The 14,891-nt window shown below is 42.3% G+C and overlaps 1 pseudogene; it reads left to right on the top strand.

Moving 5' to 3' along the window:
- Positions 1-14,891, top strand: part of LOC129694881 (protein transport protein Sec23A-like) — a 36,121-nt pseudogene that overhangs the window by 10,365 nt on the left and 10,865 nt on the right.

Here is a 14,891-nt window from a genome sequence, read left to right as displayed (position 1 = left end):
AACATTCTCCCATTGTAATTAACTACGTAACCTGAAAGTAAGCATGCAGGTAGAGCAAGCAGTGAAGAAACCTTGCTTTGTGATGGCATGTTGGCCTTTATAATAAGAGGAGTTCAGTATTGGAGCAAAGAGGTCTTTCTGCAGTTGTACAAGGCCCTGGTGAGACCACACCTGGAGTATTGTGTGCAGTTTTGGACTCCAAATTTGAGGAAGGACATTCTTGCTATTGAGGGAGTGCAGCGTAGGTTTACAAGGTTAATTCCCGTGATGGCGGGACTATCATTTGTTGAAAGAATGGAGTGACTGGGCTTATATACACTAGAATTTAGAAGGATGAGGGGATCTTATTGAAACATATAATATTTTTAAGGGATTGGACATGCTAGAGGCAGGAAACGTTCCCAATGTGGGGGGAGTCCAGAACCAGGGGCCACAGTTTAAGAATAAGGGGTATTCCATTTAGAACGGAGATGAAGAAAAACGTTTTCACCCGGCGAGTTGTGAATCTGTGGAATTCTCAGAAGGCAGTGGAGGCTGATTCTCTGGATGCTTTCAAGAGAGAGTTAGATAGAGCTCTTGAAGATAGCGGAGTCAAGGGATATGGGGAGAAGGCAGGAACGGGGTACTGATTGTGGATGATCAGCCATGATCACAGTGAATGGTGGTGCTGACTCGAAGGACCGGATGGCCTACTCCTGCACCTACTGTTCCCCTTTCCCTTCTTCCCTCTTATACACTCCCTTCTTTTCTCACCCCTTCTCCCTGTTGCCCCACCTGGACTTGCACCTATATCTCCTCTCCCCTCCCCTCCCCTTTCATGCATATTCCTTCCTCTAACTTCACATTCTGCATTTCTTCAATACCTTTGTTTTACACCTTCTGTCTTTTCATCTCTGGCCTGTGTCCAAACATCTGCCTAGCAAAATCCCTCCTCACTGTATCAACCTATTGCCTGCCCGGCTTTGTCCTGCCCTTCCTCTCTTCTAACTTTCTCCCTCCATCCCCACCCCCGTTCATTCAGTCTGAAGAAGGGTCCTGACCTGAAACATCATCTATCCACTTTACCTGCAGGCCTTTGCTTCCTTATTCCAGTTACTGTTCATTGCTCTGATTCTGTGCACAAAAGGACACAAAGTGCTGGAGTAACTCGGCAGGTCAGGCAGCATCTCTGGAGAATATGGACAGGTGACATTTCGGGTCGAATCCCTTCTTCAGACATTCAATGCAGTTTATTTGCTACTGAAGATAATTCGGAGCAATCTTATAATTTTGTTGTCGCTGATCTCGATCAACAGGCACCCTTTTTTCACACAATGTGGTATGTGGAGCGCGCTGCCGGAGGAGGTAGTTGAGGCAGGTATTATCGCAACTTTTAAGGAACATTTAGACAGGTACATGGATAGGACAGGTTTAGAGGGACATGGCCCAAATGCAGGAAGGTGGGACGAATGTAGATGTGACATGTCGGCTGGTGTGGGCAAGTTGCACCGAAAGGCCTGTTTCCACACTATGACCCTATGATTCTAACTGCTCTGAGCGTTTGGTGGAATTTGTGTGTCTTGTGCTGTGGATACTTTTTATTGGGAGATCATTGCAACTTATTGAGATATAAGGATAAAACAAAAAGCATGTGGCCTCTCTCCCAACTACCAGCCTGATTATGGCAACCAACAGTTTCTACCTATCTGATGATGTTTGCAAAGACATTTGTCTTGAGTGACAAGGCAACTTTTGAACTTTAATCAACAAATCCATTAGATAATCTTCTGGTACACATGCGTGGAGAATAATGCCAGGCTATTTGTATTCTAAAAAATTGCTTTTTACTCTTATTTTGTCATTATTGCAGATGTAGTTGTGAAAGAGAAATAGCCAATTCACTATACTGACTTTCCTATGTAAAATATTTTATTTTAGACAACCAGAGAACTTAAAATTGCCGGAGCAATAGGGACCTGTGTGTCGCTGAACTCCAAAGGCTCTTCAGTATCTGAAAATGTAAGTTGATTTACATGATATGTGTGGCTAAAAATGTCAGCTGGATTTGGGCAGGATGTTTTTGTTATTGGTAATCCAAAGTCTTGTAACTTTCATGGAAAACTTAATAGCACATTATCTATGGAAGAACTTAAGAAACAGAAGCAGGAGTTGCAACCTTGTGCATGCTCTGCAATTGAATAAGATCAGAAAACATTTTCAGAGTCTTCCCACTAAGTCTCAAGAAAAAAGTAATAAAGGCAATGCATAGATTTGGGTAAAATATAATCCTTTCAGACAGCATTTTTTTGCTGAATTTTCTAACCAATGCAAATATTACTTACTTACTTACAGCCTCTGATGCCTCCTGGCATGTAGGGCAGCAACGAAGGTCCTCCACTCAGTAGTGTTAATTCCTTCAGTTGCTGTTTCCATAACATATTTGTTTTACGAGACAGGGTTGTTAGCCCTGTGCTCAACCTCCAACCTGGAGGACCAGTGGATCGCTCCTCGTCTCGCCTCTACCCTTCGACCTGTCCAGCATGGGAGACCCTAACAGGAGACGAATCTCCCGCTGGCATAGCTCTAGGGGTCACTGAGACACACAAGCTCCCCGACCATGACAAGGTTGCAATCCAACGTAAATATAGCTGGACTTAATTATTGAAGATGATCTGAAATATCTAACTTTTGCAGCAGCTTTGATGTTTTCCGGTGATATTTAGTGTGTAAAGATAATTCCAAAGTTCTGTACTTTGGTAACTTTTCATATTCTTTTATTGTTCAAGGAATTGGGTATTGGTGGTACATGCCAGTGGAAAATATGTGGCTTGGATCCCAGCACCACCTTGAGTATCTATTTTGAAGTGGTCAATCAGGTGAGCTGACTGAATATTCTTCCTCGTGTCTAATGCATCCATTTCAGGATGGAAATTTCCTCTGGCCTGGCTGAATTAAATTTCCTTCGGTCTGGCCTCATTACTGGGAAACAGAGTAAATGTTTCAGGTTGAAGACCTTCCATCAGAATTAGACTAGCACTCCATTCCATTCTCCCCATCTCAATTTCCATTGAATATATCTTGATGATATCATTTGTTTTGCTAGTGCATCTGCTGTCTTGTTTTCCATGTTTCAGGATTCCCATCTTTGTTGGCAGGCTCCTTTATATTTGCTTGGCTTTGTATATGTTACAAAACTTGCCTTCAGAGGCGCTGCAATTCTGCCACTGGCCGTGTGCGCGATTTTGGCGCGTTTATGGGGGGGGGGGGGGGGGGGGTTAAAACGTGGTTTTTTCCGACCTGGTCCTGAATTATATTTGTTGGAGTGCAAGATGTTGCTAAAGAATCGTTCCTACGGCCGTTCTGTGTGTTTTTAAAAAAAAAATACACCCGACAAGTTAATCGCTGGAATGATTTTAAAATCAGCTCTGAAGCCGTCAATGCCGAAAACGGGGATGGATTTTATGGAGAACCAGGTAAAAGAAAGTAGTTTATTTTTATGTATAAAAGTGTTTCTTAAGATGTATTTAATTCGCATTTTAAGTTGCGAAACGGTGATTGTTTCCCCCCAAAGAACCGGCAGTGTATTTGCTGCAGATATGGGGGTATAAATTCACCGCAGCCTGAATGTTCCAAATGGTCCCATTCCAGAAAATCCTACTCGCAAGCTAATTTAAATGGCCATTAATTTACAGGTACAGGTGCACAACCTTTTATCCGAAAGCCTTGGGACCAGACACTTTTCATAATTCAGAATTTTTCGGCTTACGGAATGGAAGCTTTTTACGTAGATTTTAACAGCTGGCTCAGTGGTAGAGTGCTCGGCTCGTATCCGCAAGGTCGCGAGTTTACGCCTCGATCCCGGCAGTTACTCCATCGCGAGTTTGAGTCTTCAATGTAGTTTTTTCTTGCAGAATAGGAGAGAATAGGGAGGGTTAGGCTGGGATCACTCTCTGCGAGATGATTTTAGTACAGGAGACAAGTGTAGGAGAGGTGTACTGACTGTGTGGGCAGAACTTTGGAAGTGATTGCCCACCATTCTCAAAAGCCGCTGTGTCTCCCTGTCCCTCCAACTCCAGAGTAATCCGCTCCCCGATGGGCGACAAGTGGCAGTTCACCCACAGCCAGAGCTGCGCCACCCCAAGAACAAGACGTACCTTGCACACCATCAGCTTCTGCCCCTACGGGGAGCGTGTCCCTCTGGAGTTGGAGCGGGGCTGGGCTGGAGTTGCTGATCTGGGACCTCCGTGCTTGCAGTGGGCCTGGGGGTCGGTGTCCCGATGAGGGGCTCAGCTTGGGCTATGGGCGAACTGCCACTTGTCGCCTTAGCGGCCCATCGGGGAGTGGCTTCTGGTGGTCCTGACGTCTCTCAGCTCCTGTCCAGGGGAGTGGCCGGAGACGTCAGGACCAACAGGAACCCGCTCCCCGATGGGCCGCTACAGCGACAAGTGGCAGTTTGCCCACAGCCCGAGCTGCGCCCCCTCATCCGCAACCCCAAGAACAAGACGTACCTTGCACACCATCAGCTTCTGTCCCTACGGGGAGAGTGTTCCTCTGTGGTTGGAACGGGGCTGGGCTGCTGCTGGCTGTGGGTCTCTGGGTTCTCCGTGCTTGCAGTGGGCATGGGGGTCGGTGTCCAGTTGGTCCTGACGTCTCCGGTGACTGGCACTGACCTGCTGGCATCGCCGACGTGAAGACAGTGCAAAGCCCCCACGCCGGTGCAATGGACGGGGAGCTGGAGAGGGGAGGGAAGGGGTCACACACATGGCCGCGAAGCAGAGGGGTGTAGGTGGGGTGAAACTGAAGGGAGCGACAATCTGCTGCTGCCTGCCCGCTGAGTTAAAAGGTTCCCACGCAAGACTCACGATACACTGTGTATCGTGAGTCTACCGTGGGAACCTTTTAACTCAGCGGGCAGGCAGCAGCATATTGTCAATTATTAACCCTCCCGCGCAATATACCCTCACCTTCTCTTTTATGAATGGGGATTTAGTTCCCCTTTCTTCGAGGACCGACCGGAGGTTCCGCTGTCACCTCTGCGAGCCGCCCTCGGTGAACGTCTTCAAGGACCTTTCTTCAAGAACCGAAAAAATATTTGGAGCTTTTCATTATTTGGAATTTCGGAAAAAAGGTTGTGCACCTGTATTAAACATTAAATTCCTTTAATGAGGCGGATGAGGCGTTCCGCACCAGGACATCTGAAATGTCCTCACTATTCAGGGAACGGGGGTTCCCCTCCTCCACCATAAATGAGGCTCGCACCAGGGTCTCCTCCATACCCCGCAACACTGCTCTCTCTCCCCATCCCCGCACTCTCACAACAAGGGCCGAGTCCCCCTAGTCCTCACCTTTCACCCCACCAGCCGTCACATACAAAAAATAATCCTCCGTCAGTTTCGCCACCTCCAACGTGACCCCACTACTCGCCACATCTTCCCATCTCCCCCCATATCTGCCTTCCGCAAAGACCGCTCCCTCCATAACTCCCTTGTCAATTCTTCCCTTCCCTCTCGGTCCACCCCCTCCCCGGGCACTTTCCCTTGCAACCGCAAGAGATGCAACACTTGTCCCTTTACCTCCCCCCTCGACTCCGTTCAAGGACCCAAGCAATCGTTCCAGGTGCGACAGAGGTTTACCTGCATCTCTTCCAACCTCATCTATTGCGTCCGCTGCTCTAGATGTCAGCAGATCTATATCGGTGAGACCAAGCGGAGGTTGGGCGATCGTTTCGCCGAACACCTCCGCTCGGTCCGCAATAACCAAGCTGACCTCCCGGTGGCTCAGCACTTCAACTGCCCCTCCCACTCCGCCTCCGACCTCTCTGTCCTGGGTCTCCTCCATGGCCACAGCGAGCAGCACCGGAAATTGGAGGAAGAGCACCTCATATTCCGTTTGGGGAGTCTACACCCCCGGGGCATGAACATCGAATTCTCCCAATTTTGTTAGTCCTTGCTGTCTCCTCCCCTTCCTCAGCCCCCCTGCTGTCTCCTCCCACCCTCCAGCCTTCTGGCTACTCCTCCTTTTCCCTTTCTTGTCCCCACCTACCCCCACCCCCGATCAGTCTGAAGAAGGGTTTCGGCCCGAAACGTTGCCTATTTCCTTCGCTCCATAGATGCTGCTGCACCCGCTGAGTTTCTCCAGCTTTTCTGTGTAACCTTCGATTCTCCAGCATCTGCAGTTCCCTCTTAAACATTAAATTCCTTCCATTTGGCCTATAAACCCATGACAATGAGATTTAAAAATTATGTTATATTCTGAATTCTTGTGTGACTGTTATTTGGACACTTAGGCTATTTAAAAATGTTAATCTATTCTTAAGAAATGGATAGATGTTTAGATCTAGTAATTGAATTTTGTAATTAGCTACAATTGGGTAACTAACTAATTATATGCTTTAATTTCAAGTCGTCGAAGTAAGATTGCTTCATATTTGTTTCAGAATGCTTCAATCTATAATAACTGATCATTTCTTTCAGTTCTCTTAAATTTTAAGAAAGTTATCGGCCTTTAAATGTTCTCGATCACAGCTTTTGATTTAAGTCAATGAAAAAGCAATAGGGAACAAGATGCCAATTTCTGAGTATGGAAATGGCCATAACTTTTTTAATACTGAAGATATGAAAGTGAATCAGGTGTCAAATTAAACATCGTTTTATGCTTTATCTGATCGGATAAATTAAAGACTTGGTTTTTAAAATCTCAACATTTTGTAACATTGCTACTTTGTACATCCTTTTTCCCTCAACGTAAAATAGGATTCCTCATGTCATGATCAATCCGAATGTTTTCATATACAAAGGACATTTCTCTGCTGTTTCTGCACTTCATCATCAAACATCTTTCTCTTTGCTCCCCTTTCACCATTCCAAACGGATCATTCCTGCCATAAAATTACAATTTTGCCAGCAAATGTCCTTTCCCTTTCCTGGGTCCTAGAACCAGCAACTGCTGTTTTGCTTCCATTCTGAACTCAGTCAGGGTTCCAAACATAGTTTTGGGTGACGCAGTCATTTATTTAGTATTCGGTTCGGTATTTTCTGCTGCACACACATTCCAATTCTCTATCCCACTCCCGTTTGTCCTCTTCCTACTGCAATGTTACAGTTGATCTCAATGAGTGCCCAAGGATCACCTTTTGAGCAGCAACACATAACCCTCTAGTCTTGTCAATGAGTTAAGCAGTTTTACACATTGATTCAGTTACCTTCTTTTATATTTGCTCTAGAACCATATTTTTCTCTATTTAACTTCCTTTTGTGTTGCAGTATGATCCCTTCTGTCTTTTAATTTCTCCTCCATCCACCCTATCTGGGTCCTTTTGTTCTTTCCCACCTTTCTTTGCATCCTAAAGCCTATTTTCACTGTCCTGGTGTCAGTTAGAGGGTCAGTCTTTTGGTTGGACCATGTTTCTGATTTTTGTTTTTTGAACTGTTCAACATGATCTGAATTATTAAGAACTAAATAAAGAACTTGAATGTGCCATCATTGTGTCAACCTGTGCGCTGATCTGCCAGATATGGGGACTGTCCATCGATGAGGGTTACCCCACAAAGCAGAGTAGGTGCCATGCAGTAAGAGGGTGTGAATGCTGCATCCTGAGGCCCTGACCACTAATCACAGCCTTTTGAAGAGCTCTTTAAATATTTCTGATAGTTTAAAAACTGCTCAGGTGGAATCAAATAATTAGAAATGAGTGAAAATCACTTATTTGAAAGCACTTTCAAAGATAGCAAATAATTAAAGAAGTAAAATAAGTAAACCAGGCAGAATCATAGAAAATAGGTGCAGGAGCAGGCCATTCAGCCCCTCGAGCCAGCACCACCATTCAATATGATCTTGGCTGATCTTCCAAAATCAGTACGCCGTTCCTGCCTTCTCCCCATATTCACTGATTCCGTTAGCCCTACGAGCTATATCTAACTATCTTTACCTTCTGAACTGTCTTACCTTCTACCATGGGGTTGGTGGCCTCATTTGACTGATTGAGGATGTTTCCTCCACCAGCTATGCCTAAAAGCAGTGCTCTAATGTTCTGAGGTGAGGGCCAGTGAGAATGTACATTCATTTTTGTTAAGTAAATATTTTCTGTTTAGCAAGATAGATACGAGTTGTAATTTGTCCAAATTTACTCAAAAATATGTCAACTTGAGAGGTTCATGCAAATTACTTGTTCACTCATCACACCGTTCTATAGACCATTATTGAATATACATTAAAGCATTGAAAAGGAAGATTGTATTATGCAACAATGAGACATTGGTGGTTACTGTCTTTTACTAGTGTTGCGATGGTGAAGAATTAGGATATCACAAATAGCAACATAACAACAAATAACAAATGAATACCAAATTCAACATTCAAAGATAGCTTGTATTGTAATGTGTTCATTGTTTAAATCACATTTCATAGTGTCATACAGTGTGAAAACATGCCCTTCGGCCCAACTTGCCATGCAGACCAACGTGCCCCATCTACTCTAGTTCCACCTGCCTGCATTTGGCCCTTATCCCTCTAAACCCATCCTATCTATGTACCTGTGTAAATGTTTCTTACAAATTGTGACAGCACCTGCCTCAACTACCTCATCTGGCAGCCCATTCCATATACATACCAACCATTGTGTTAAAAAAAAAAAAAAGTTGGCATTCAGGTTCCTATTAAATCTTTCCCCCTTCACCTTAAATCTATGCCCTCTGGTACTCGATTCCCCTACTCTGGGTAAAATACATTTACGTTATCTATTGTTCTTATGATCTTGTACACCTCTATAAGATCAACCCTCATCCCTTTGCGCTCCAAGAAAAAAAGTGCTAACCTGCTCAACTTCTCCCTGTAGCTCTGGCCCTTGTTGATGTTGAGTCCTGGCAACATCGTCATAAATCTTCTCTGCACCCTTTCCAGCTTAACAACATCTTTCCTATAACAGGGTGACCAAAACTGAACACAATACTCTAAGTGTGGCCTCACCGATGTCTGGTAAAACTGTAACATGACTTCCCAATTTCTACACTCAATACTCTGACTGATGTGTGTAAAGTGTAAAAAAATATAAAAACTTGTAAAAAATATTGAATTCAGTGATATCTAGTTTCTGTTCAACTAAATTTTGCAGCATAATGCACCAATCCCTCAGGGTGGACGAGGTGCTATTCAGTTTGTCACCCATTACCAGCATTCCAGCAGTCAGAGACGCATTCGAGTTACTACAGTAGCCAGAAAGTAAGTTTGCTGAATGTCTTCCAATATGTGTATTTTGCAGCCTTTTTCATCATGTACAAGTTTTGGATTGTACGACAACTAAATGTTCTGCTTCTCTTTCATTCGGGTACAAAATTAACAAACCTAAAAAGTGGTGTCATTAATAACACCCGCAAAACGAAAAGATATCGATGTCTTCTCTTCATTTTGAAATCTTCTCTAAATGAGCTTTATACAATGAAAGACTGTCCGTTCTGAGAATACATTTTGAATCTGAAAAGGGAAGGATAAAGACTAGTTTAATTTTGTTTTCCAATGTAAGAGTGATGCAATAATACTTGACATTATCACATTTCATTACGGAATCAAAATGATTTGGAACACAGGTGGTGGGGAGGTATTTACTAGGCATTGATTGTGCAGTGAAATGTTGTTTAATACTTGCCTGGATTCTCAGCTGGGCGGATGCACAGAGCCAACTCCAGCATATAGAAGCAGCATTTGATCAGGAGGCATCAGCTGTGCTGATGGCAAGACTGGGTGTTTTCAAAGCTGAGTCTGAAGATGGACCCGATGTGCTTCGTTGGTTGGACAGACAGTTAATCCGACTGGTAAGCCCTTCAGGAACATGATCAACTTGGAAGGACAGCTAATTACATTTAAGATTGAAGCAACCATAAAACTACTAATTACTCTTCCACTTTTTCCATCAGTGTCAGAAATTTGGCCAGTTCCACAAAGATGATTCCAACTCTTTCAAGCTTTCTGAAACATTTTCCCTCTATCCACAGGTAAGTAGAATAGCAAAATGAATTTGTTGGAGAATATTTAAAATTATATTCATAAAATGTAGTCTGGTCTGCAGACTGGCAAAATATGTCAACATATTCTAAAATATTGTTATAGATACATACCATAATACCTTCAGGGAAAAAAAGCTATTTTGTTTAGTTTCTTGATTCAGTCACTCAATTCCCCTGGGTTTACATGGTTGTACCTCGAGCAGTGTGGAATACCCTTCGTAACCAGAAAACAGGGATATGTCAGCAAGGGTTCCTGTTTCTAATCAGCCTGGTGTTGGACTGCAGAATGTGTGTACTAACATTTGTGGGTTAAAAAAGTCTCTGTTCTGATTTAATCCCCTCCTAGAATGGATGAATGGATGACCAATCATGTCCTAGTTCATGGATGAAGAATACAAAGGGTAGTGGGATCCATAACCTTCAGGTGTGATGGCAATAGTTAGCTCTAGTGTCTGCAAGATTATTGAAGGGAGGGAATAGTTCACCTATGATCTATAGAATTACAATATTAATGGTTGCTTAGATTAGGAGTACATCCTCTTCCTCCCCTAATTCAGAAAATCCCAATATCCCAACAAGTTACAAGGAAAGGTTGTTAATGGAAGTATTTTTTAATAAAATGTTGAGGTGAAGGATAGCTTTACTTTTGAGTAAACGTTTTCTCTTTAGCAAGATAGATGCAAGTTTTAATTTCATCAAACTAGGTAGCTTTTTTATCTAGAGCATGAATATATGGCTGAATGGGAGAAGCCAGAGGGTAATGGTGGATGGCTGTTTATCGGGTTGAAGGCAGGTGACTAGTGGGGTGCCTCAGGGATCTGTGTTGGGTCCTTTGTTGTTTGTCATGTACATCAATGATCTGGATGAAGGTGTGGTAAATTGGATTAGTAAGTATGCAGATGATACCAAGAAAGGGGGTGTTGTGGATACTGAAGAGGATTTCCAAAGTCTACAGAGTGATTTAGGCCATTTGGAAAAATGGGCTGAAAGATGGCAGATGGAGTTTAATGCTGATAAATGTGAGGTGCTACACCTTGGCAGGACAAATCAAAATAGGACATACATGGTAAATGGTAGGGAATTGAAGAATACAGTTGAACAGAGGGATCTGGGTATAACCGTGCATAGTTCCTTGAAGGTGGAATCTCATATAGATAGGGTGGTAAAGAAAGCTTTTGGTCTGCTAGCCTTTATAAATCAGAGCATTGAGTATAGAAGCTGGGATGTAATGTTAAAATTGTACAAGGCATTGGTGAGACCAAATCTGGAGTATGGTGTACAATTTTGGTCGCCCAATTATAGGAAGGATGTCAACAAAATAGAGAGAGAGTACAGAGGAGATTTACTAGAATGGTGCCTGGGTTTCAACAACTAAGTTACAGAGATAGGTTGAATAAGTTGGGTCTTTATTCTCTGGAGCGCAGAAGGTTGAGGGGGGACTTGATAGAGGTCTTTAAAATGATGAGAGGGATAGACAGAGTTGATGTGGACAAGCTTTTCCCTTTGAGAATAGGGAGGATTCAAACAAGAGGACATGACTTCAGAATTAAGGGACAGAAGTTTAGGGGTAATATGAGGGGGAACTTCTTTACTCAGAGAGTGGTAGTGGTGTGGAATGAGCTTCCAGTGGAAGTGGTGGAGGCAAGTTCATTGGTATCATTTAAAAATAAATTGGATAGGCATATGGATGAGAAGGGAATGGAGGGTTATGGTATGAGTGCAGGCAGGTGGGACTAAGGGGAAAAAACATTTGTTCGGCACGGACTTGTAGGGCCGAGATGGCCTGTTTCCGTGCTGTAATTGTTATATGGTTATATTCAGTATGTGATGAGTGATTTTATGTTGCCATTTTAGTTCATGTTCCATCTGCGAAGATCCCCTTTCCTTCAAGTTTTCAATAATAGTCCTGATGAATCATCATACTACCGTCATCATTTCATGAGACAAGACCTGACGCAGTCACTGATCATGATTCAGCCTGTTCTCTACTCTTATTCTTTCTATGGACCCCCTGAGGTGAGGTTTTGTCACAAATTAGAAATCTTGAATGACTGATTGTTGGAGAGTTTATAAACAAAAAGTCTCTTATTTCATCAGCTAATTCAGAGACTTTTATGTGGCACATTTTAAAAATAAGTTGAGTGGCTCGTTAGTAGTTTTACCTGGTCTGAGTTGGAGCAATGTATAACTGACCTCAACTTCTGGATGGTTAAAGAATAAATTGCAGATGTTCTTTATCCTGATTCCTGTCCAGCCACTTTTACTGGAACTGCATGAGCATTGATGAATGGTTTTGAATCGATCAGGATAGATAGGAAAATATGAAGGGTCAGTCAGTCATTTAATCCTTCAAATTCATGCCACCATTCACTGACAATTGCCTATAACTCTTAATATCTTGCGGTTAACAAAAAATTGTTCAGGCTTGATTTTGACCATTAGCCCAGCACAAGATGTCATTTGGGGGAAGATTTTCAAACATTTTCAAACATTCACAATCGGTATGCAGAAGTACCTTCTTATTTCCTAGATCATGCTTGGGGATATGTGTGCTATTCTGCATAAATATCATAGGTATTTGAATGAATTAATATGTTTATTCACATACAAGGGATCTGCCTTGGTGCTCCGCCCGCAGCATTGTGTAGCATTGGTTATCTTTTTCGTAAGTAATGGCAAACGTTTATTCATCTTTCCCTCAGCCCGTGCTTTTAGACAGTGGCAGCATCTTACCAGACTGAATAGTCCTCATGGACACTTTCTTCCAGATTGTCATCTACCATGGAGAGGTCAGTGTTTAAGGATGGAAAATTCAGAAACATTATACCTATACTAATTGATTTATTGTGCTTACTTTAATGGTTTGGGATTAATGATGCTCATTAAATAATCTTATTTATTGAAAGGTCTTTTATTCAGCTTCAAGAACAATGCATTAAATATATTTATTAATTTTGTTCAACTTTTTGCAAAGCTGTTTTCATCTAGTAATCATAAATCTCATTTCATTAAAACCTTTCCAAGTTGTCCAAAAGCTAAAAATAGAATAAAACTTATTACCTTTTAAACTCTATTCATTACCAGAGCCAGGATTTTGCCATAAATGCCATGTGCCTTTTTTAATGATTTCAGGAAGATAATGCCTTTTTCACGATTGAGTGCCCAAATCAGCCTTTTTTGCTGTTTTAACGTAACTTACAAGAAAATTTACACCACCTGGGCGAAACCCGGCTGTAAGTGGTGATTGGGGAGGAGTAGATGGGGAAGGGTCCAGTCTTTTCAAACTGGAGTCAAACTGTGAGTAGGTGTGAAGTGTCAGTTGGGGTTACTAGGGTTAGGTTTCTGTTTATCGAAACTGCAGTAGAACTCGTTCAGGTCGTTGGTCAGCTAACGATTGTCCAAGGAGCGGGGGGGGGGGGGGTTTCCTCTTGTAGCTTGTGATTTCTTGCAAGCCCTTCCACACTGAAGAAGTAATTTACTGAGAACTTGCTCTTCAACCTTTCCTTGGCAGCTCTGATTCCCCTTCTTAGCTTGTACTTGGCGTGCCTGTAGAGATCTGCATCTCCGCTCCTCTAGATCTACCCCAGCAGTAAAAATGCCTAAAGTCAAGTCAACGCCTTGTAAAAAACTGAACGGGAGTGATATATTCTCTGCAGACAACTGTGTGCTGTTTTGCAATGCATGTGAGAAAGCAGTGAATCATGAGAAAAATATTTCATCTCCATGCATGTAGAAACAGTTAAACACAAGTTGAAGGCAGAGAAACAGAAGGTAGGAAACACGCAAGCTTGTCTCCTCACTACATTTACTGCTGGCTCCAATAGCAAATCTGAGTTTGAGTGATCTGTGCAACGCATTCATTGATGCTGGAATTCCACTGGAAATTGGAAAACAAATCTCTCAGAGGTTTTTTAGGGAAATACACAAAGGAACATATACCAAGCGAGTCATCATTACGGAAAAATTATGTTGACAGCAACTACAACATTGTTGTGCAGAAGATTAGAGATGAAGTTGCATGCAACAGAATATGGATCTCAGTAGACGAGATAACTGATGCTACGGGAAGATTTGTTGCCAATGTGGTCATTGGTACACTGGAGGCAGGTCAACCATCAAAGGAGTATTTCTTGACATTGGAAGTATTGGAGAAGTCAAAACGCACAACTATTGCTCAGTTTTTACATCTTCACTTGCTGTACTTTGTACGTAAAGTTCCTGGCGATGTAGGTGAAGACATAAAAGGAAAATGTGCGAGGGTGATTTTAGCTAAAAAAGATCTTGAAGAAATACAAATATCTGAAGTTCTCAAAGGTAGTTGGAATGCACAAGATATTGGCATGAATGTAGAGTTTGTAGCTTGTTTCGGGTATGCACCAGTGACCTCAGCTGCGGTAGAAAGAAGTTTTTCACAACTGTAGCATATTCTGTCTGACCGATGGCATAGTTTAACACCAGATAATTTGAAAAAATGCTGGTAGTTATGTGCAACTTTGGTCATTTAATGTAGTATACCTTTATAATTATAATTTTAACCATATTTTGGTGGTTGAAATAAATGCCTTTTTATGCTTTTTTTTGGTCGATAAATGCCTTTTTTGTTCCTTTTTTGTAATTTTTTTTTGCCTGCCTATTTCAGAGGTTTTTAGCGCCTAAACATCCTGGCTCTAGTCATTACCTTTCAAACCTTATTAACCATAAAGTCAAAACTTTGGGGATCGGCATATTTTGTAGTCTTTGCAAATACTATTTGATATACAAAAAAAGCACACACTGAGGAAAATCCCTTTGAATTAATTTAGCTGAGCAACCTGAAAGCATTAGTAATCTTTAGTTTAGACAATATGAAAGTAGTCCAGAGAAACCATCCCTTGAAAGTTGTATTTTACTGAATGGACTATTTTATATAACAAC

This window comes from Leucoraja erinacea, unplaced genomic scaffold, assembly GCF_028641065.1.
Source record: "Leucoraja erinacea ecotype New England unplaced genomic scaffold, Leri_hhj_1 Leri_845S, whole genome shotgun sequence".
Taxonomy (NCBI): Eukaryota; Metazoa; Chordata; class Chondrichthyes; order Rajiformes; family Rajidae; genus Leucoraja; species Leucoraja erinaceus.
Note: the sequence above shows the minus strand (reverse complement) of the source record. Positions and strands in the feature narration are given on the sequence as shown.